The sequence below is a fragment of the Scyliorhinus canicula genome, chromosome 9 (genome assembly GCF_902713615.1).
Source record: "Scyliorhinus canicula chromosome 9, sScyCan1.1, whole genome shotgun sequence".
Taxonomy (NCBI): Eukaryota; Metazoa; Chordata; class Chondrichthyes; order Carcharhiniformes; family Scyliorhinidae; genus Scyliorhinus; species Scyliorhinus canicula.
This window is the reverse complement of record NC_052154.1, coordinates 42,978,139-43,001,132: the sequence shown is the minus strand read 5'-3', so window position 1 is coordinate 43,001,132 and position 22,994 is coordinate 42,978,139. Positions and strand designations below refer to the sequence as shown.

The window sequence follows — 22,994 nt, the reverse complement described above, 5'->3', positions numbered from 1 at the left end:
TGCTACTGCTGATGGCCTACATTGATAGTGCCACATAACATGATGGAGGGTGTCCTTAATGTGAAGATGGGACTTTGTGCCCACAAGGGGATATGCTACCGATACTGTCATGGACAGATGCACTTGCGGCAGGTGGGTTGGTGGAGCTGAGGCAAGTAAGTTTTTCCCTCTTGTTGGTTCCCTTATGGCTGCCACAGACCAAGTCTGACAGCTATCTCCTTTAGGACCCAGATAGCTCATTCAGTAGTGGTGCTACCAAGACACACTTGGTGATGGACACTGAGGCCCCCCATCCAGAGTACATTCTGGGCCCTTATCACACTCATTGCTTCCTCCAAGAGGTGTTCAACATGGAGGAGTACTGATTCATGAGCAGCGGTGGGGGTATTGGGGGGGGGGGGGGGTGTGGAGGGGTTGGGTTGGGCGGTGATATGTGGTAAAAGATTCCTTGCCCATGTTCGGCCTAATGCCGTGAGACTTCATATTGGGCCTGGAGTTAATGATGAGACATCCCAGAGCAACTTCTTACCAACTGTAAACCACTGTGCTGCCACCATCTCTGCTGGTTCTGGCCTGCCGGTGGGACAGGACACATCCAGGGATGGTGATGATGGTGTCTGGGATTTTACCTGTAAGGTATGATTTCATGAGTATGACTTTGTCAGGCTGTTGTTTCACAAGTCTGTGAGACAGCTCTCTCAATTTTAGTACAACCCCTCCCTCCCCCCCACGCCTCCCCCATCCCAGATGTCAGTAGAACATAGAACATTACAGCGCAGTACAGGCCCTACGGTCCTCGATATTGCATCGACCTGTGAAACCACTCTAAAGCCCATCTACACTATTCCCTTATCATCCATATGTTTATCCAATGACCATTTAAATGCCCTTAATGTTGGCGAGTCTACTACTGTTGCAGGCAGGGCATGCCACACCCTTACTACTCTCTGAGTAAAGAACCTACCTCTGACATCTGTCCTATATCTATCTTCCCTCAATTTAAAGCTATGTCCCCTCATGCTAGCCATCACCATCCGAGGAAAAAGACTCTCACTGTCCACCCTATCTAATCCTCTGATCATCTTGTATGCCTCAATTAAGTCACCTCTTAACCTTCTCTCTAACGAAAACAGCCTTTAGTCCCTCATCCTTTCCTCATAAGGTCTTCCCTCCATACCAGGCAACATCCTGGTAAATCTCCTCTGCACCCTTTCCAATGCTTCCACATCCTTCCAATAATGCGGCGACCAGAACTGCACGCAATACTCCAAATGCCGCTGCACCAGAGTATTGTACAGCTGCAACATGACCTCATGGCTCCGAAACTCAATCCCTCTACCAATAAAAGCTAATACACCGTACGCCTTCTTAACAACCCTATCATCTTGGGTGGCAACTTTCAGGGATCTATGTACATGGACACCAAGATCTCTCTGCTCATCCACACTACCAAGAATCTTACCATTAGCCCAGTACTCTGCCTTCCTGTTACTCCTTCCAAAATGAATCACCTCACACTTTTCTGCATTAAACTCCATTTGCCACCTCTCAGTGCAGCTCTGCAGCTTATCTATGTCCCTCTGTAATCTGCAACATCCTTCCGCACTATCCAAAACTCCACCGACTTTAGTGTAATCTGCAAATTTACTCACCTATCCTTCCACGCCTTCCTCCAGGTCATTTAAAAAAATGACAAGCAGCAGTGGCCCCAAAACAGATTCTTGTGGTACACCACTAGTACCTGAACTCCAGGCTGAACATTTCCCATCAACCACCACCCTCTGTCTTCTTACAGCGAACCAATTTCTGATCCAACCTGCTAAATCACCCTGAATCCCATGCCTCCGTATTTTCTGCAATAGCCTACCGTGGGGAACCTGATCAAACGCTTTACTGAAATCCATATACAGCACATCAACTGCTTTACCCTTGACAACCTGTTTGGTCACCTTCTCAAAGAACTCAGTAAGGTTTGTGAGGCACGACCTACCCTTCACAAAACCGTGTTGACTATCCCTAATCAAATGATTCCTTTCTAGATGATTATAAATCCTATCTCATATAAACCTTTCCAAGACTTTGCCCACAACAGAAGTAAAGCTCACTGGTCTATAGTTACCTGGGTTGTCTCTACTCCCCTTCTTGAACCAGGGGACAATATTTGCTATCCTCCAGCCTTCTGGCACTATTCCTGTAGACAATGACGACATATAGATCAAAGCCAAAGGCTCAGTAATCTCCTCCCTAGCTTCCCAGAGAATCCTAGGATAAATCCCATCCGGCCCAGGGGGCTTATCTATTTTCACACTTTCCAGAATTGCTAACATCTCCTCCTTATGAACCTCAAGCCCTTCTTGTCTAATAGCCTGTATCTCAGTATTGTCCTCGACAACATTGTCTTTTTCCTGTGTAAATACTGACAAAAAATATTCATTTAGCACCTCTCCTATCTCCTCAGACTCCGCACACAACTTCCCACTACTGTCCTTGACTGGCCCTACTCTTACCCATTCCTGCCATACCTATGGAAAGCTTTAGGGTTATCCTTGATCCTGCCTGCCAAAAACTTCTCATGTCCCCTCCTGGCTCTTCTTAGCTCTCTCTTTAGGTCCTTCCAGCTAACTTGTAACTCTCGAGCGCCCTAACTGAATCTTCACGTCTCATCTTTACATAAGCCTCCTTCTTCCTCTTGACAAGTGATTCAACTACTTTTGTAAACCACGATTCCCTCGCTCGACCACTTCCTCCCTGCCTGACAGGTACATACTTATCAAGGACACGCAGTAGCTGTTCCTTGAACGAGCTCCACATTTCAATTGTGCCCATCTCCTGCAGTTTCCCTCCTCATCCTATGCATCCTAAATCCTGCCTCATCGCATCATAATTGCCTTTCCCCCAGCTATAACTCTTGCCCTGCGGTTTATACCTATCCCTTTCCATCGCTAAAGTAAACGTAACTGAATTGTGTCACTATCACCAAAGTGCTCACCTACCTCCAAATCTAGCACCTGTTCTGGTTCATTACCCAGTACCAAATCCAATACGGCCTCGCCTCTTGTTGGCCTATCTACATACTGTGTCAGGAAACCCTCCTGCACACATTGGACAAAAACGGACCCATCTAAAGTACTCGATCTGCAGCGTTTCCAGTCAATATTTGGAAAGTTAAAGTCCCCCATAACAACTACCCTGTTACTTTCGCTCCTATCCAGAATCATCTTTGCAATCCTTTCCTCTACATTGCTTCGGAGGTCTATAGAAAACACCCAACAGGGTGACCTCTCCTTTCCTGTTTCTAATCTCAGCCCATACTACCTCAGTAAACGAGTCCTCATCAAACGTCCTTTCTGCCACCGTAATACTGTCCTTGACCAATAATGCCACCCCTCCCCCTCTTTTACCACCTTCTCTGAGCTTACTGAAATATCTAAACCCCGGAACCTGCAACAACCATTCCTGTCCCTGCTCTAGCCATATCTCCGAAATGGCCACAACATCGAAGTCCCAGGTACTAACCCATGCTGCAAGTTCACCCACCTTATTCCGGATGCTCCTGGCATTGAAGTAGACACACTTTAAACCATCCTCCTGCCTGCCGTTACACTTCTGCAACCTTGAAACCTTACTCATGACCTCACTACTCTCAACCTCCTGTATACTGGAGCTACAATTCAGGTTCCCAACCCCCTGCTGAATTAGTTTAAACCCTCCCGAAGAGCATTAGCAAACTTCACCCCCTGGATATTGGTACCCCTCTGGTCCAGGTGTAGACCATCCCATTTGTAGAGGTCCCACCTACCCCAGAATGAGCCCCAATTATCCAGGTATCTGAAACCTTCCCTCCTGCACCATCCCTGTAGCCACGTGTTGAACTGCTCTCTCTCCCTATTCCTTGTCTCGCTAGCACGTGGCACGGGTAACAACCCAGAGATAATAACTCTGTTTGTTCTAGCTCTAAGTTTCCACCCTAGCTCCCTGAATTCCTGCCTTACATCCCTATCCCTTTTCCTACCTATGTCATTGGTACCTATGTGGACCACAACTTGGGGCTGCTCCCCCTCCCCCTTAAGGATTCCGAAAACACGATCCGATACATCACGGACCCTGGCACCTGGGAGGCAACACACCAACCGCGGGTCTCTCTTGTTCCCACAGAATCTCCTATCTATCCCCCTAACTATGGAGTCTCCAATGACTAATGCTCTACTCCTCTCCCCCCCTTCCCTTCTGAGCAACAGGGACAAACTCTGTGCCAGAGACCTGTACCCCATTGGCTTACCCCTGGTAAGTCCCCCCCCCCACCAGTATCCAAAGCGGTATACTTGTTACTAAGGGGAACGACTACAGGGGATCCCCGTACTGACTGCTTCCTTCCAGCCCCTCTCACTGTCACCCATCTATCTTCATTCTTCAGAGTAACTACAATCCTGAAGCTTCTATCTATGACCACCTCTGCCTCCCGAATGATCCAAAGTTCATCCAACTCCAGCTCCAGTTCCCTAACACGGTTTCTGAGGAGCTGGAGATGGGTGCACTTCCCACAGATGGAATCAGCAGGGACACTGACGCCGTCCCTCACCTCAAACATTCTGCAGGAGGAACATTGTACTGCCTTCCCTGCCATCCCCTCTAGATAAAACAAGAAAAAGAAAGGAAGAGCTTATCTGATATTCACTCAAGCCCTTAGGTTAGAGGAGGTGGAAGGGTGGGGGACACTACAAGTGTAGTGTCTCGGGTACTACTCACCTTCCCAGAAATCCCCATGGCTGACTTCCGGTTTCCTGCAGCTCTGAAACAAAATGGATAGTTTTTAAAGCGGGAAACTTACCTTCCCGACAGATCCCTGGCCACTGCTCCCACCGAAAATCTGAAGGCCGCCAAGGAGGACTTTGCAGAGTTGAGAGGGCTGAGTTTGCTGTTGTCATTTCCGTTGCCTAGGTCGATGCCAGGTGGTCCAATAAATGCCCAATTTGGGAGCCTAAATGGCTTTTTGTCCTTTGGTGGTTTCTTGATGGTTCTGAATTCCTTTTTATTCCACCTTCCCCACGCCCTCTATTTTAGGCGATCAATCTTATAGCAGTTCTGTGCAATTTTCAATATTTTGTTGACTATATTCAACTACACCTTGCGTTTGCACATTGAGGAAACTGTTCCAAGGCAGGTCTAAGAGGAATAGCACGCGGTGCAAACGTTAAAATAGATTATGCCTTGTTTCATTGGTGGTGTCACCAAAATAAACAGTTGAGCCTCTATAAAATGTGGTCAATTTACACTTTAGTCTTCACCTTATTATTTACCCCACTACTACATGATGTCACATTCATTAGTAAATTCCAGACATCCCACTCCTGCTTTCTGAGACAGTAAATTTGGATCATTCTAACTAGAACCTGATTGGACCTTTTAACTTACTGCCAGTGGTGATTTAAGTTACAATGTATCAGAATTTGCACATTCCTGCCTGCACTTACTGTTGCATATCTGTCTAAATTAATGTAATGGTCACAAGTCAGAATATCTCCCCATTGTGTCTTATTTCACTGTGTGTTAAAGGGAAATGTAGCATATTGTATGTATACTGTAGCAGAATAATTGTAACAAAGAGCTTGATTGCCATATGTTCCAATAACCATTGTGACGGTGAGCTGACCCAAGGTCTTCTGATCATGGCGATACGGTTAACTTTCATGGCACAAAATTACCAGTGGCGGGATTTTCCGACCCCCCGCCGGATCGGAATATCGCCGGGGGGGGGGGCGGCGTGAATCCCGCCGAATTCTCCGGTGCCGGAGATTTGGCGGGGGCGGGAATCATGCCGTGCTGGTCGGCGGGCTCCCCCTGGCGATTCTCCGGCCCGCGATGAGCCAAAGTCCCGCCCGTTCTATGCCGGTCCCGCCAGCGTGAATTGGAATTGGTCCTTTACCGGCGGGATCTGGTGGCGCAGGTGGGCTCCGGGGTCCTCGGGGAGGGGAGGGGGGGGGGTGGCATGGGGCAATCTGGCCCTGGGGGGTTGCCCCCATGGTGACCTGGCCCGCGGTCGTGGCCCACCGATCCGCCGGCGGGCCTGTGCTGTGTGGGCACTCTATTCCTACACGCCGGCCGTGTAAGCCTTCGCAATGGCCGGCGCGAAGGTGAACCCCCCCTGCACATGCGCGGGGCTGACGCCAGCAGCTGACGCTCCCGCGCATGCGCGGACCCGTGCCGGCCGGCAGAGTTCCTTCGGCCCCGGCTGGCACGGCACCAAAGGCCTTCCACGCCGGCCGGCGGGGCGCAAACCACTCCGGCGCCGTCCAAGCCCCTGAAGGTGCAGAGGATTCCGCACCTTTGGGGCGGCCCAATGCCGGAGTGGTTCCCGCCACTCCACTGCGCCGTTTCTGCCCACCCCGCCAATTCCCGGAGAATCCCACCCCAGGTCTGGGAGACTGAAAATGAAAAGTCAGAGGGAAAGAAAGTAAACTGATCAGAGAAGCAGAATTTGAGAGAATTGCAATAAACTAAATGATTGACAAAAATGAGGAAAAAGGCAAGACTTCAAAAAAAACCACAGCACAAGGACTAAAGTGAAAGAGAAAATCTAATTGTACAGTGAACATGGCAGATAAGTAAAGAGGAAAATGTGAAGAATCGGTAAACATTGTAAACAGGACATCCAAAAGAAACACAGCTAGAATATAGAAAATGATGAAAGATGAAGTAAATTGATTTTTAATTGCACAAAGGACCCATAGAGCAAAATCTCACAATGGACTTTTACTTGAATTAAACTAGTAGTTCATCAAATTTCATTGCTATCGCTTAGACATTGGGGACGTTATCAGCCACAATCATACGCATGTAGAAAATGAAAATGGCAAGTGTTGTGAATATTTGCGTTGAAGTAATATGACTACAGTGCTGAATTATGTAAATACAGAATTTGAGTTCTTGTACGAAAAGCTAATGGGCACGATCTAACAGAAAAAATATAGGGCTGGATTCTCCGTTCCCCGATGCCGAAATCGTGGAGAATCTGTTTTGGCAGCAAAATCAGGAGCGGCGCCGGTTTCTTAATTCTCCACCGCCTGAAAAGCGGCGTACTCCAGAAGAACGCCTCGCCGAGTATCCACCGCCTCAGCATATTGCAGAGGCCCGCCTCGCAATGCCCCGTTGCCGACCATCCGAATTCTCGATGGCGTGGGTTACATGTGCTCACACAGTCCGGGATCCTTGTTTGGTTGCTGTGGACCCAGTCCGGTGCCGCCCCAGTCGGGGGAGGGCAGGTCGGCGGGCGGTGGAGGGGGGGGTGGTCTTTGTTCGCGGTTGGGGGGCAATGTGGGCGGGCAGTCCAGGACACGTGAGTGGTCAGAGAGGGGCATTACTTCGGCGGTCCAGGTCCGTGGGTCCGCCATGGAGCATGGCGTGGTCGCTGCAGTCTGCTGCCAAGCGCATGTGTGGCAGATGAACTGGAAGTGCTGGGGGCCGTATAGGCAGCTAGAGCTGCAAGCTTCATGCCGGCTCCCTGCCAGCCCCCAGCAAAACGGGGAATCGGTAGCCTTTTGACGCCGGTTTTCCTGGTATCAAAGGCCACCATTTGCACACCGGCGTGGGAATTCAGTGTCCAAAATGGAGAATCCGGCCCATAGAGTCTGTTCTGGGCGGGATTAGCAGGGTCGTTCCCAGCGTTACCATGCTATCTAACGGCATTCTTTTTATTTTAGCACTCCACCAGGAATGCCCCCCCGAGTTCACATTCAATCCAGGGAAACGATCAGCCGCCATTTTTTAATTGCACCGCGATCTCTCGACCCTCCAACTCAACCCCTGTAATCTCCCCAACACCCCAGCTCACATGGGCAGGTCATCCGTGGGTCCGATCCCCGGCGCAGGCAAAATGCTAGCCTGGCACTGACAGCCTGGCACCCTGGCAGTGCCCATTTCAGCCTGGCAGTGACATCTGGGCATCATGGCAGCACCAGGCTGGCAGTGCCGAGGTTCCTGGGTGGCACCAGTGCCAGGGTGCCACCTGCGAGGAAGCCAACACCCGAGGGCCTCTGATCACCTGGGAGACCCCCCCCAGAAACTGATCTGCCTGGTCAACATTTGTGGGGACTGTTGTGTTAAGCACAGTAAGATAACACCGGCTGCAACTGGATGCAGCTTTACCTGAGAGATACTCCACACCTTGAAGTTAGTTCAATATGATTTATTGAACCTGTCACACAGTTAGCTCAATCCTCTGTGAGTTCGACTCTCTGCTAACCTAGTGTGATTAATCTGTCTGACTGAACCAGACTAGCTCTTAGCCATGTGCTGTAGGAGTTATATGATATGTGCACCCTGACTCACGCTGTAGATGTCACCAGTGGAAAGAGGCGGAGTGTGAGTGCCTCGTGCCTTTTATAGTGGGAAACCATCCCCAAGTGTTCTGCCTGCTGACTGGTTGTGTCCTGTCCTCTGTATTCATTAGCTGCCTGTTTGTATCTCGTTATGTGCATGTCTGCATATCATGACAGGCACAAGTACTGAGCGATGCCTGGGTGGGGTCTCCTCCACGAGGCCGATAGATGTCAAATGGCCATTCAATCCAGCATCAACATGGCAAAGTGGTTTCTTAAAAGTGGGTTAGATCTCGTGAGGCGTAACAACTGTCGGGAATCCTGGGGGAAGCCACTTCGGGCTGTGTCTCGCCCCGGTTCTAACGTCTGTACTGCTAAGATGATTAATTAAGTTTTGACTCTCTAATGATAGAGTTGGCTGAAGGAATGGGCAATTATGGTGGAAAAATTAATAGACATAAGTTTGACCCCAAACAACAGTAAAACGATTAATTGCCTGGGGAGGTGGTGGGAGCAGGTACGATAGTGTCATTTAAGGGGCATCTAGACAAATATATGAATAGGGTGGGAATGGAAGGAGACAGACTCCGTAAGTGCATACGGTTTTACTTTAGGCAGGTACCATGGTCAGCCCAGGCTTGGCGGGCCGAAGGGCCTGTTCCTGTGCTGTATTGTTATTTGTTCTTTTTCTTTGAAGCACGTTTGGCAATGCCAGCCCCCCCTGCTGCCTCTGCCTCTGTAGCAGGGTCCTCCCCACTCTTGGCACCTTCCCCGCCCATTCAATGTCCAAAGTGATCATGTCCACTTTCCGAAAAGGCCTTTGGGATATTAAAATTGATAAGTCACCAGGGCCAGATGGACTACATTTCAGACTACAGAAGGAGAATAGTGATGAATAAAAGATACATTAACTATAATTATCCAAATTTCTTTAGAAACAAGAATTGCTCTAATAGACTGGAGAGTATCAAATGTGCAGTGCTTTTGAAAAAGGTTGATAAGAATAAGCCAGTTGACTACGGACCAGTTAGTCTCTGATTGGTATGAATAAAACTGCTGGAGACCATAATAACTTGATGGCATTTCAGAACACTACAAAGGTACAAGCTCATCAGTGACAATGCAATAGATTTGCAAATTTAATCAAGGAATTCTTTGATGTAATTACCAAATGTATGGGCAAAATAATAAAATAACAATAGATGTGATATAATTGGGTTTTCTGAAAGCCTTACTAATGTGAAACAGATTAGTTCTAAAGATTAAGATATATTGTAGTAGTGCTAAAATGTCAGCATGGATAGGTCAATAGATGAAGCTTAAAATACACTGTGTAAAAAGAAACACATGTTTCCTGGATTGACAAGAAATGAGCTCTAGACTTAGGATCACTCTTCCTTAAACAACTCTAATTGAATTCAACATCGGTATAGAAGAAATACAATCACAAAATGTTGACAATGCTAAATTAAGAGTCATAGTAAACTGAAGGAGCATGCAAAAGGACAAGACCAGTTAACCAATGTTGATAAATTTCAGAGGAATGAAATGGAATATCTACCTTTAAATGTTAAAATTCTCAATACATTGGGATGAAGTGATATTGGGATGCAACTACACTGGTTTTTCCAATGTAGGATTAAAGTTGGAAATGGCACTAACAAGGAGATTGTCTTTAAATATCAGGGAGCAAATAACAACACAAAGAAAGAATGATGAACCTGTACAAAGTAGCAATTCAGCCCGAGAAAACGGAATGCAGTTTTGCCTTTCATTACAGAAAATGCATTTGAAACATGGCAGTACTGGATATATGATGAGAGTTGAAAAACTAAGCTTCATACATGTGAGCTGAGAATGAGAAATGAGAATCTGGAGGAAGCATCCAAAATTTTGATGACTAGAGAGGCAAATAATAAAAGTTGTTTTGACTACCTGCTACATTAATGTCAAGAGGCACAAATTTTGAATGAAAACCAGAGGCTTTGGGATGGTAGGGAGGGCTGGGGGATAGTTCCTGGAAATTGGTCACATGTAGAGTTATTTGCATATGGGTATAGACTTTATTAATTAACAAATGGAAAAGCTCATATCAGACATGCTGACCTTAGCAACCTAATTCTCGGCATGTTCCTCTATTGCAGGAACCCATTGCTGGGATCTGATCCCATCTGCTGTCACAGGCGGCACTTTGCATCACAACTTGCTGGTTCCTGGGAAGTGACATGTTGTTAGGTTCCACCCAGAAAGAGCTATTGTAGTTGAAAATCTGGCAGTGTGTGCAAACTCGGAGATGTGGGCGTGAGCAAGTGTTTAAGGATGAAGCAGAGCATACGAATGTCAGGTATAAGCCTTGATTGATTGATTGAGATTGGCCACGATCTACCCACCTCGTTGCACCTGACTCGGGACGTAGCGAGGCCGTTCACTCTAATGAGAGGCTTCTCACGAGATTTACCAGTCACATCATGCCTTCCGAGATCAAATGGGATCTTGCAAGGTGTCTTGATATCATAGAATTTACAGTGCAGAAGGAGGCCATTCAGCCCATCGAGTCTGCACCGGCTCTTGGAAAGAGCACCCTACCCAAGGTCAACAACTCCACCCTATCCCCATAACCCAGTAACCCCACCCAACACTAAGGGCAATTTTGGACACTAAGGGCAATTTATCATGGCCAATCCACCTAACCTGCACATCTTTGGATTGTGGGAGGAAACCGGAGCACCCGGAGGAAACCCACCCACACACGGGGAGGATGTGCAGACTCCGCACAGACAGTGACCCAAGCCGGAATCGAACCTGGGACCCTGGAGCTGTGAAGTGATTGTGCTATCCACAATGCTACCATGCTGCATCTATATATTACATTCACCACACCCAGTAATTTTTAATTTCAGTCCTAGCATTCGATCCAAATTCAATGTCAACATTTTGTGATTTTATTTCTTCTATGCTGATGTTGAATTCAATTCTAGGTATTTAAGAAAAAGTGGTACTAATACTGGGGCTCATCACTTGTCAATCACGGGAACATTAGTTTCTTTCTACACAGTGCTTTTTAACCTTCATCTGCCGATCTATCCATGCTGACATTTTAGCTCTCCTACAATGTGTATTAATCTTTTCAACTAATCTGTTTCACATTGCGAAGGCTTTCAGAAAATCCAAATGTATCACTTCTACTGTATTTCTTTTGTCCATACATTTGGTAATTACATGAAAGGATTCCTAGATTAAATTAGTCAACCATGACCTGCCCTTTACGTATTTGTGCAATGTCACTGATGAACTTGTACCTTTCCAGTCTTCTCATCCCAATGGACCCCTTATAAAGGAGCTGCAATTAAATATATTTATTTTTTAAAAGCAACCTAATTTTCTTGGGGGATCTCAGTCACAATCCTAGACCCCCAGGTGGAGCCCACATGTACCATCTGGCAGCTGTAATTCCAGCAAGGAATTGCCGAGTCCCTGGGAGGCCTGGATACAGAAGCACCTCGTAATGAAAGTCTGCTCTGCCAACCCCACCCTTGCAGAGTCGCTGGCTTTGCCTGGGTTTGGGAAGGGTCTCCACTCTTCATATGGTCTCCCAAAACTCCAATATAAGATCAGGGCCTAGCTTAATTTCTGAGTGGTGTCTAATTTCTGTGACACTCCTCCAAGAATTATGGTGTGGGAGGGCCAGAAGGGTCATAGGCTTTCAATTTCTTTCTTCCCTTGAGTTATTGTGTGCTGTTTACAAATAGTTTGACTGCAAATTATAAAGAGGTGGTACTGCATCATTTGATACTGGCTTGCCACTTATCACATGCAATGCTTTTGTCAGTTTTAAACAGTAACATTAGAAATAGCAATTAGATTGCTGCTTGATTGCTTGCATAAAGCCATTGTTTAGTATAATTAAAGGTGTCTAGGGCAAATACATTATATTAATGTTAATAAATAAATATGAACATGGACCAGTTTGAGACAATCACTCAACATCAAAAAGCACAATAACATTCTGGTCTTAAAATGTTCTTCCAACATTTTTCTTGCATTTCCAGACAATATTTAAGAAAAAAAACTTGGCTAACTGATCGCTGACCCTGCTGAAATCTCTAACCTCTAACCTTTTTCTATTTTTATCAATGCTACTATATCTGTGTACTTCCTTCTCTTGTTTATTATAAACTCCACGTATATGTCCTGGTGTACCTTCTCCTGGAATCTGAAGTGCTGGAATCAACACTTGCCACGCAGTCTTTTGTAACTCACTGATTTTCTGAGAAATGTGGAACTCTTTTCCTTTTTCAGTCTCTCTGACTTCCTTTAATCTCCAGAACAGATTAAAATCCAATTACATAATCAGTACTTTAAGATTTTCCTTGGGCTCAATGTAATGTTTCTGACGCAGATCCTGCCCACCGGTTCGAGGACCTGTGGGAGACCCATGTCACGTTGGGGGAGGCCTGTTGTGTTATGCCGCTTCGGATAACACAGGCTGCTACTTGTTGCAGTCTTAACTAAAGGATGCTCCAGACTCTGAAATGAGTTCCATGTGTTTATTGACCGATTAACACAGTTCTCAAATGAGTTTGACTCTCTGCTAATCCAGCTGTAGTAACTCAGTCTAACTGTACCTGCGTGCTCCAAGCCACGTACTGGTGTGTGATGCTGCTGATCAACCCTGTCTAACTCTCTAAATGTCTGTCTGTGGAAAGAGGCAGGGTGTGAGTGCCTCATCCCTTTTAAAGTGTTTATGTCATGCCCCCTTGTGGTGATGCCACCTCTGAGTGTCCTGACTTCCCATTGGTTGTGTCCTATTCTGAGCATTCATTGGTTGCATGTTTGCATTGCATGACTTCTCCCTTTTTATTTAGATGTATATACATGTGAATGTGTCTGTCTAATGTGACTGACTGAGGAATACAGAACAGAACAAACAAAACAAATGCTCATAAATCCAGTCTCTGAGGCTTGCATCTGATCCTCGTCGACCGCCAAAGAGGTGGTGGAGGGGATGAAGGTGTCTTGACAGGCGAGTGGGAGGCACGACTGGTGGCCTTGTGGTTCGAGGTGTCTGGAGGTGACAGTTCAACATGTGGAAATGGAGGGGAAAGTGGTTGTGGGCAAGCAACCTTTCGCAGTGCCCTTCAATTCCTTTGCACAATGGAACCATCAGCCATATGTATGAAATAGGATCTGGGCGCGGCCAGTCGAACAACGACAGCCGGAGCAGACCACCCACCATCCGGTATCTTGATCCTGACTGTGTCTGCTGGGTATAGCACGTCCATATCGGTGGCATGTGCGTCATAGCCCAGCTTCTGGCTGTCGCGAAGCTGCTGCATCTTCTGCAGCACCGGGAGGTGATCCAGGTTGGGCAGGTGTATGGCTGAAGCGTCGTCCGCAGGTCCCTGTTCATCAGCAGTTGAGCTGGTGACATGCCACTGGACAAGGGAGTTGCACAGTACGCAAGTAGTGCAAGGTGTATGTCTGAAGCGGACTCCGAGGCCTTGTGGATCATTCTCGACTGTGGAAGCAGGGGCCATTGTCGCTCATGACGGTGTTCGGGATGCCATGCCATGAGAATGTCTCTTTACACGCTTTGATGACGGTCCCAGAGGTGAGGTCTGGCAGCTTCAGCACTTCAGGATAGTTCGAAAAGTAATCGATGATTAAGATATAGTTGCGACCATTCGCGTGGAATAGGTCAATGCCAACCTTGGACCATGGAGAGGTCTCTAGGTCATGTGGTTGGAGCATCTCCTTGCTCTGCGCTGGTTGGAACCTCTGACAGGTTTGGCAGTTCAGGACCATGGGCGAAATTCTCCACTACCCGGCGGGGTGGGGGGTCCCGGCGTAGCGGAGTGGCGCCAACCACTCCGGCGTTGGGCCTCCCCAAAGGTAGGGGCTAGGCCCGCGCCGGAGTGGCTTCCGCTACGCCGACTGGCGCCAACGGCCTTTGGCGTCCGCCGGCCGGCGTCGGGGCTGGTCGAAAGGCCTTTGCAGGCCGGCGTGTGTCCGCGCATGCGCCGGGGCATCAGCGGCCGCTGACATCATCACCGGCGCATGCGCGGTAGGGGGGGTCGTGGCGGCGGCGGAAGAAAAAGCATGCCTCCATGGTACTAGCCCGCCCGCCGATGGGTGGGCCCCGATCATGGGCCAGGCCACCATGGGGGCACCCCCCGAGGTCCGATCGCCCCGCATCTCCCCATGACCACAGGGGCCCGCTTGTGCCGCCGATCCCACTGGCACAGAGGTGGTTTAAACCACGTCGGCGGGATTGGCCTCTCAGCGGCGGGACTTCGGCCCATCGCGGGCCGGAGAATCGCCGCGGGGGGCCCGCCGATTGGCGGGGCGTGATGTGCACTCCCGCCGATTCCCGGGTGACGGAGAATTCCGGCCACAGCAGGGGCGGGATTTACGCCGGCCCCGGGCGATTCCCCGACCCTGCGGGGGTCGGAGAATTCCGCCCCATATCCATGATGTCCTGGTTGATGCTGGGCCAGTAGACAGCTTGCTGGGCTCTGCGTCTGCACTTTTCTATGCCCCAGGTGTCCCTCCTGAATCTGCCGCAGCACCCTGCTCTGGAGACGTAGCGGGATGACAATCCTGTACAGCTTGAGCAGGATGCCGTCGATCAGCGCCAGGTCATCCTTGATGTTGTAGAATTGAGGGCATTGCCCTTTCTGCCAGCCATTGCTGAGGTTGTGGATGACGCGCTGCAACAGGGCATCTTTGGCCGTCTCTTCTCGGATGAGAACGATCTTCTCATCTGTTGCCGGGAGAGTGCATGCACACAGTCGTACCTGCAATTCAATGTGCTGGATGATCTCCAGTGGTTCACTGGGTGAGGTGACGGAGCGGGACAATGCATCAGCGATGATGAGCTCCTTGCCAGGTGTGTCCACTAAATTGAAATCATACCTCCAGAGTTTGAACAGAATTCTCTGCAAACGAGGCGTCATGTCATTCAGGTCTGTGGAAAGAGGCAGGGTGTGAGTGCCTCATCCCTTTTATAGTGTTACTGTCATTTAAAAAAAAATAAAATTTAGAGTACCCAATTCATTTTCTCCAATTAAGGGGCAATTTAGGGTGGCCAATTCACCAACTTGCACATGTTTGGGATGTGGGGGCGAAACCCACGCAAACACGGGGAGAATGTGAAATTCCACACAGACAGTGACCCAGAGCTGGGATTGAACCTGGGACCTCTGCGCTGTGAGGCTGCAGGGCTAACCCACTGCACCAACATGCTGCCCCATAGGGTTTATGTCATACCCCCTTGTGGTCGTGCCACCTCTGAGTGTCCTGACTGCCCATTGGTTGTGTCCTATTCTGAGTGTTCATTGATTACATGCTTGCATATCATGACACAAATCAATTAAGTGCCTCTTAACCACATAACAGGCCAGGGTTAGCCCTTCCCTGGGATTTTGAACCCTGTGCAGCTTTTTCCAGCATTGCGGGCGGTGACTGAGGCACATGACAGGGCAGACCTGTCACAGATAGCCATGTGTCAGGGCCACATGTACATTGCTATGGCACTCCAGAGCGTCACCCAGACACAACGGGCCATGTCTGCGGGCATCGAGTGCATTAGCCTGGTGCTGGCTGACCTGAGTCAGGCACAGAGGGACCAGGCACGGTCCCTGAGTGACATGGCACAGGTCCAGAGTGAAGTGACGCAGTCGCTGTGCTCCATGGCCATGAGCATGGAGATCCCTGGTCGAGACAAGAGCGGACCACTAGGACCAGCAGCGCCAGGTGATGGCAGAGTCACTGGAGTTTACTCCGGCCGCACATTCATCCCAAGGCCATTGGCACCCAGGAGGGAGGAGGTGGTGGTGGGGCACTTGTTAGTGACAACCACAGGGGGATGCCGGAATACTGCAGCACCTCTGAATCCCTACCAACTGTCCCTGGCACATCCGATGGGCAGTGGGCAGAATAGGGTGTCACCGCGCTATCTATGACCCCAGTAAAGTTGCCGGCCCCATCCGGGACCAGTCGCTCCAGAGGATGGCTGCCAAAGGGGACCGAGATCACAGGGTGGGATACACAGCAGGCCACCTCATATTATAAAATCATAGAATTTACAGTGCTGAAAGAGGCCACTCAGCCCATTGAGTCTGCACCGGCCCTTGGAAAGAACACCCTACCTAAGCCCACACCTCCACCCTATCCCAGTAACCCAGTAACCCCCACTTAACCTTTTTGGACACTAAGGCCAATTTAGCATGGCCAATCCACCTAATCCGCACATCTTTGGACTGTGGGAGGAAACCGGAGCACCCGGAGGAAACCCACGCAGATACGGGGAGAATGTGCAGACTCCGCACAGACAGTGACCCAGCAGGGAATCGAACCTGGGACCCTGGCGCTGTAAAGCCACAGTGCTATCCACTTGTGCTATCGTGCTGCCCGGGTGGACAGTTGTATGTGACACCGGGGTAGAAGTGTGGAGATGCTGGGTTTGAGGGATGGGTGTAGGGAGGTGGGGGAGGGGGGCGGTGTCCATGGTGAGGGGGTTTTGGGGGTGGGATGGGATGTTCGAGCTGATAATGGCCAGACTCTCTAGTTGCCGAACCTGGAGGTGATCAAGTGTCCCATGCGTGGCTACCCCGGCACACATGTCATGCGGCATCCTGTGCCCTATCCATCTTGTGCCCTCGGCTATATCCTCCACATCAGAAGAGGCAACCCATTCCTCCAGCTCTTCCTCCAGCATGTCTCCCCTCTGCTGCACAATGTTGTGGAGGACTCTGCAGGCCACCAAAATGTGGGAGACCCTCCCAGGGTTATATTGGAGGCCCCTTCAGTGTGGTCCAGACACCTTCAGGATGCTGATGCACCACTTGATCACACCCCTGGTCGCTGCATGGGTGTCATCATAGCGGTTCTCTGCATTTGTCTGAGCTCTCCGGATAGGCGTCATCAGCCCCAACTGCAGCGGATAACCCCCTTCGCTGGGAGCCAACCCCTCACCCGGGGGAGCAGCACAAATGTGTCAGGCTCTATTGAGTGTGCCAGGACATAGGCAGTCTGCACTCTGCCTGGGTACTGGGCGCAGACATGCACGATATACATCTGGTGGTCCCACACCAGCTGTACGATGAGGGAATGAAATCCCTTCCAATTGATGAAGGGCACCCCGTCATGTGCTTCTAGGGGGACCTGTGGTATGCTGGTGATTGTGATGAATACCGCGGCCCAGGCAACCTGGTGGGGTTTGTTCACATCAAAAATAATGTATTGTGCCGCCTGGAAATACAGGACATCCATCACGGTGCGGATGTTCCTGTGCACAGAGGTCTGGGTGATCCGCGGCATAAAGGTTCAGGGTGACAGTTACCTTGATGGCCACCGGGAGCGGGTGTCCTCCCCCATACCCCGCGGTTCCAGATGCGCCATGATCTGGCACTGATGGCACGGTCTCCCTGCTCAGCCACAGTCGGCGGTTGCACACCCGATCCAGCAGGTACTGTCCGACAGACACTGCCGCCACACACAAGACCCGATGCCACACCTCTTTGCCACCTACTCCTTGGGTTGCCGGCTCTCCATTGTGACCGGCTGCCTCCTGCTCCCCTGGTGCAGGCTCCTTTTCTGCCGGGTCCTCCCCGAGCACCTTCTGCTCCTGCAGCCTCTGTGCAGCTGCTAGAGCTGCAGCGGCCAGGCAGATGCCAACAACATCCGGCTGGGCTTCGTAATCCATTTTTTTCCAGGGGTAAAGGGGCAGACATGTTAGTATGGTGAGTATTCCCCTGCCCTACCAGGTCCAACGGGCCACACGGTGACCCTGGCCTGCACTGCAGCCCCTGTCCCTTGATGCCCTCCTCCATCCTTCCCCTCCTATTCCTAGCCCCACCTCCTCACCAATTAACCCCGCCACTCTTCCCTCCGCACCCCATCCGTGCCCTCGCTGAATGCTGTCACTGGGGAGCCTCAAGCTGCACCACCCGTCCCTGCCAGCATTATGTTTTGGGCCCCTGTCCTGTGCCCTCGTGTGGGTGTCTTTCTTGGGTGGGCCACTTGCTATGTACCAGCAGGATGCCATCTGGTTGTGTGGGGGGCACCATGTTTGATGGCAAGCATGCGGGCAAGGACCGAGAATGGGCTGGGCGAGGCAGCTGGGTACCCATTGGGACCATAGCTGTAGTGTGCTATAGATCCTCTGTGGATGCAGGGATTGTTCCTACCTGTCCGGGGTCAGGATGGATGGTCGAAGGAGTACCGTAGGTAGATGGGCTTGGTGTGGGACGGGTTCCTGTGGGGTGGGCTAGCTGATGGTGCCACTGGTGAGGCATCCGCCTGGGAAGGCAAGGTTCCAGGGTGGGGGGAAAGGACCACAGTGCATGTGTCTGCTGTACGGGTTGCACTCTGGACCATCAACCACCCCCCCCCCCCAATCCCGCTCCCCCTGCAGTGGGGCAGCGCCTCGGATGAGTGCACTGAGTGGTGCTAATACCTGGTGAGCTACTGGCTGCACTGGGCCACGCACGTCCCATTGATTGCCCTATTGGGTTTGCTGGGGCCTGCAGGTTCCTAAGGGGGGGTTGGGGGGGGGGGGGGGGTGCACGCAAACGGCTGGTGGCACTCCACGCATTTACGGGTCACTGTGAGCAGTCGGTTGAGTCCGCAGCCAGGTGGCTGCCTTGCAGACTGCGGCAATGGAGGTCCGTGCCTGGACACCCGGTCCAGGGGGATACCCCGAGCCCATGGCCCATCTCCTGGTCTCCCCCACTACTCCTCCCGGCCCTGGCAGATGTTAACTCGGCCAACAGCACACCTGGCATCCCGTGCTTGCCACTTTGGAAACATGTCTTACCTCCTCTCTCACCCTCAGCAGCCACAGTGCCCGGTTCCCATTTTTAATACCACAAGTGAACCGCGCTGGCGCCACTTCCGCCTGGCATCGCGGGAAGATGGAGACTACCGGGTCGGGATTGTTGACGATATGCTAATGGCTGCTATTGTATTATTTGCATGACCATGCTGGTGCAGGGCGTGGAACGCATTCATACCGCCATCAAGGCGCCAGAGCATGGCGTTCTGTTGGACGCCCGGCGCAGAACCCGATTTTCGGCTATGCCCAATTCTCCACCCAATTGTAACTCTGGTGTTGCTGGACAGAGAAACCCACACATTGGCTTACCCTGAATCTACTTCCTGTACTATATGCTTCGGGTTCTGTAACCAGTTGGTGAAGAGAATTGAAATGAACGTTGGAACCCTTTCTGAATTTTTTTCTCCTTCCTGCCTTGGGCTTTGCTCTTTGCCCTGATAGTTTGCTATCAGTGGTATTTTTTTAATATGTTCAAAAGAGGCAAGATAAAGAATGTTAGTCCTTTGCACTTTATCAAAAAAAGCAATTTGGATTAAAATGGGATTAACTTTTGACAGAAGAACGAATGGTGAAGGCAAAGGGGTTACAATGACAAATAGTTCTTATTTATTTATTTGTGCTTTACTAATGTTAGCAGAAGTATGCCAGACTATTTAAAGAGAACGATAAGTGTGCATTCATCTGTAGATACTACCTTATGCAGTGATACTTCGCTTCATTATCAATTCACAGTGAAGTCAGCTTTTGCAACACTAATTATTACTGCAATGTAAATGAGGTAAGATTTCAAATAAAGGGACAGAATGTTTAGTTAAGCCTTGCCAACTCCATCTCCTCCTGATTGCATTCAGTAGACAGACTAGTTTATTGGTATTTCTTTACATTGCATAAATCATTAATTTTTCTCAAAGGTCCCAAACAACACAATAGATTATCCATTATTAGCACGATGAGCTCTTACAGTATGTGTGGGTTGCAATGAATTAAGTACTTCAGCTTTGGAATGAGCAGACAACTGAATGCAAGCAATCAAACTTATTTTTGTCTTATGACAAAACATCACTGGTAGGCATAATGCACTATAATTAATTCCAAAAAGTAATGATAAAACAGTACAAAAAAGAAATAGCTTCACAAAAATGCATTGAGCCGCTCCACAAGTAATCAAGGACATAATGTCCTCTAGAAGAATCAGTTTCAGTCTTTTGCCCTCAGATTTTTATAAATAAGAAGCTTTAAAGTGGTGTAGTAGAAAACAAAGGGTAATTGTTTTTTCCCAGATGTTGCTTTTGCACAACAAGCAGGATACAATTTTCCCACAGAGCTGATGAGCCCAATCAGTGAAATGATTAAAAATTGATTTTGTCCCTGTAATTACAGTATGTAAAGTACTTAGCCTGGATTGCAAAGGAAGTGATTTTCTAATTACGTATGTACTCTGGTGTCTAATGATTGTTTTTTTCAAGGTAATGAAGAGAGAGCCCTAACGACTCCTTGGTGTTCTGTTATTTGCAAAGTCCATTGTTTGGGTAAGCAAGAGCAGAGAAAGTGCTCAAATGTAATGCACAGCACTAAGGACATGCAGATGAACTTATTTTGAATAACTTTAAGAGATGCATCAAAATACCTCATGCAGTGAATACTATCTTTTTCATGATTAATTCTCTGAATTTTATCTTTTAAATTTGTATTAGCCTTGTGAGCTCAGAAGTAGTGAAGTAACATTATGAGACATGACAAATGGCATTGGGAGGGGCACAATGCACCATTGATGCTTATGTGACAATGCTTTGAAGCCAGTTCGATCGCGGCTTAAGTTTTTCCATTGCTTCCTTCACCCCTTGATAAATGCATTTAAATTTTCTGAACGAATTATGAGAACGCACTGCTTTCATTTTTGTAATTGGTAGAAAGTTGCAATGTACAAGATTTTGCAGGTATGTTTCATGTAACAACAAAGGGTATAATCTATTACCTCAAGTTGTGCTCAAAATTTATACCATTTAAATTTTTTTTTAAAGTTTAGAGTACCCAATTCATTTTTCAAATTAAGGGGCAATTTAGTGTGGCCAATCCACCTACCCTGCACATCTTTCGGTTGTGGGGGCGAAACCCATGCAAACACGGGGATAATGTGCAAACTCCACACGGACAGTGACCCAGAGCCGGGATCGAACCTGGGACCTCAGCGCTGTGAGAATGCAGTGTTCAGACTGCGGCACCTTGCTGCCCTATACCATTTAAAAATTGATGCCAATCAAAAACAATAGAGCTCTCAAATTATTTCTCCAGTGAATTACAAATTATGCTTGATTAATAAATCTGATATGTTGTTAGGCTTGTACTTCAAGTTATATGTGCTGGCAGGTCTATGAGCCCGATTGCTACCATTGTTATTGTATATTTTGTATCATTGAGCTATGCAGAGATGACACTCATTTCGATGTGCATAGCTATTTTTATTCACAGTGCTTTCAAATGTGTGCTCGATGCTCCCACCTCTAATGTCTCGCAACTTCTACAGTTTGTTTATTTTTCTCTGAATCCACACCCAGGCTGAACTAATCAAGCAGAGTAAGCATCGATTGTAAACCGACTCATAATCAAGCACAGGTCAATTGAATACTGCAATTGTGATCTCCACAAAGGGGAGTATTTGTGTTTCTCTCCTATTATGAGTGGTAATTTCAAAACTTGATCAGCCGATAATTCATATAAAGTCGAAATGTAAAATATTATTCCTGGCCACTTGTTAAGTGGCCACAACCTCTATTCTAAACATCTTCAATTTTTAGAAATCTGAGAATTTCTCAAACTTGATGAGCGTTGAAGAGCAGACAAACTGAGTTCCTAACAACAGCCTGCACTTATGTAGTGCATATAATGTTGGAAAATGTGCCAAGGTACTTTATGGAGCACAATCAGACAAAAGTTGTCACAACCAAAGAAGATATTGGGATGGATGATGAATGGCCCAGAATGAAAGTTGCACAATATGCCAGAGTTGCCAGAGAGTTTTAAGGTGTGTGATGGTGATAAAAATAGGTAAGGGTGAGGCTATGGAGCATTTGGACCACAGAAATGCAAATTTTAAAATCAAGAGGTTGGTGAACCAGGGTCTAGTGTAAGTCAGCAAACCCAGGGCTGATGGATGGTTCTAGTTAGGACACAGGCAGCAAAGTTTTGAATGCTTTCAAGTTTATAGAGTTTGGTTGATGGGAGACTGACTAAGACAGCATTGGAATAGTTGAGTCTCAAAGTACCAAAGGCGTGGATGTGGTTTTCAGCAACAGATGGGCTGAGGCAGGGCAAAGATGAGCCGTATCATGGAGGTGGAAGTATGCAGTTTTTAAGATGATGAGGATGCGTAGCCAGAAATTTAGTCTGGGGTCAAATTGGAAGCTTTCGAATAGTCTGGAATAATGTGAGACAGTGGTCAAGCCAGAAGATAGAAAAGGTTGCAACGGAAAGGAGTTTGTAGCAAGGGTTGGAGGTAAAATCCTAGAGGAAGTTGCAAAAGGTTTTTCAACCAATGTTATTTAAATAAGTTAAATTTGATGTAAATCTGGGATAAATTCATTTAATGTTGCCTATAAGAGCTTCTGCTGCCCAATTAGAAGAATGATAGAAATGACAAGACCTATTTAGCTGGATGAGTTGTGTAACTGATCATACCTTCACAATACCCATTTGCTTCACCAACATACACTGACATTTGTACTAGAGATTCCCCACTGGGAACAAGTTTTGCCTGTCTCGGCCCAACATCATGGGTGACTGAGGTCCCATTCTGACAGGCACATCTTGGTAGATCTCTGTGTTCATAGAGGTGCCAGTAATCA

General features: G+C 48.4%; 1 protein-coding gene across 12 annotated transcripts in view; it reads left to right on the top strand.

The window, feature by feature from the left end:
• The window catches only part of znf536 (zinc finger protein 536), a 666,926-nt gene that overhangs the window by 85,970 nt on the left and 557,962 nt on the right, over window positions 1–22,994 (top strand). Inside the window, exon 1 of one of the 12 annotated variants that reach the window (XM_038806601.1) lies at window positions 10,563–10,659. The exons of the other annotated variants lie outside the window; for them this stretch is intronic. The gene's annotated coding sequence lies outside the window, so the exon portion shown is untranslated. Of the gene's footprint in view, window positions 1–10,562; window positions 10,660–22,994 lie in introns of those variants that run through there. 12 annotated transcript variants of the gene reach the window in all.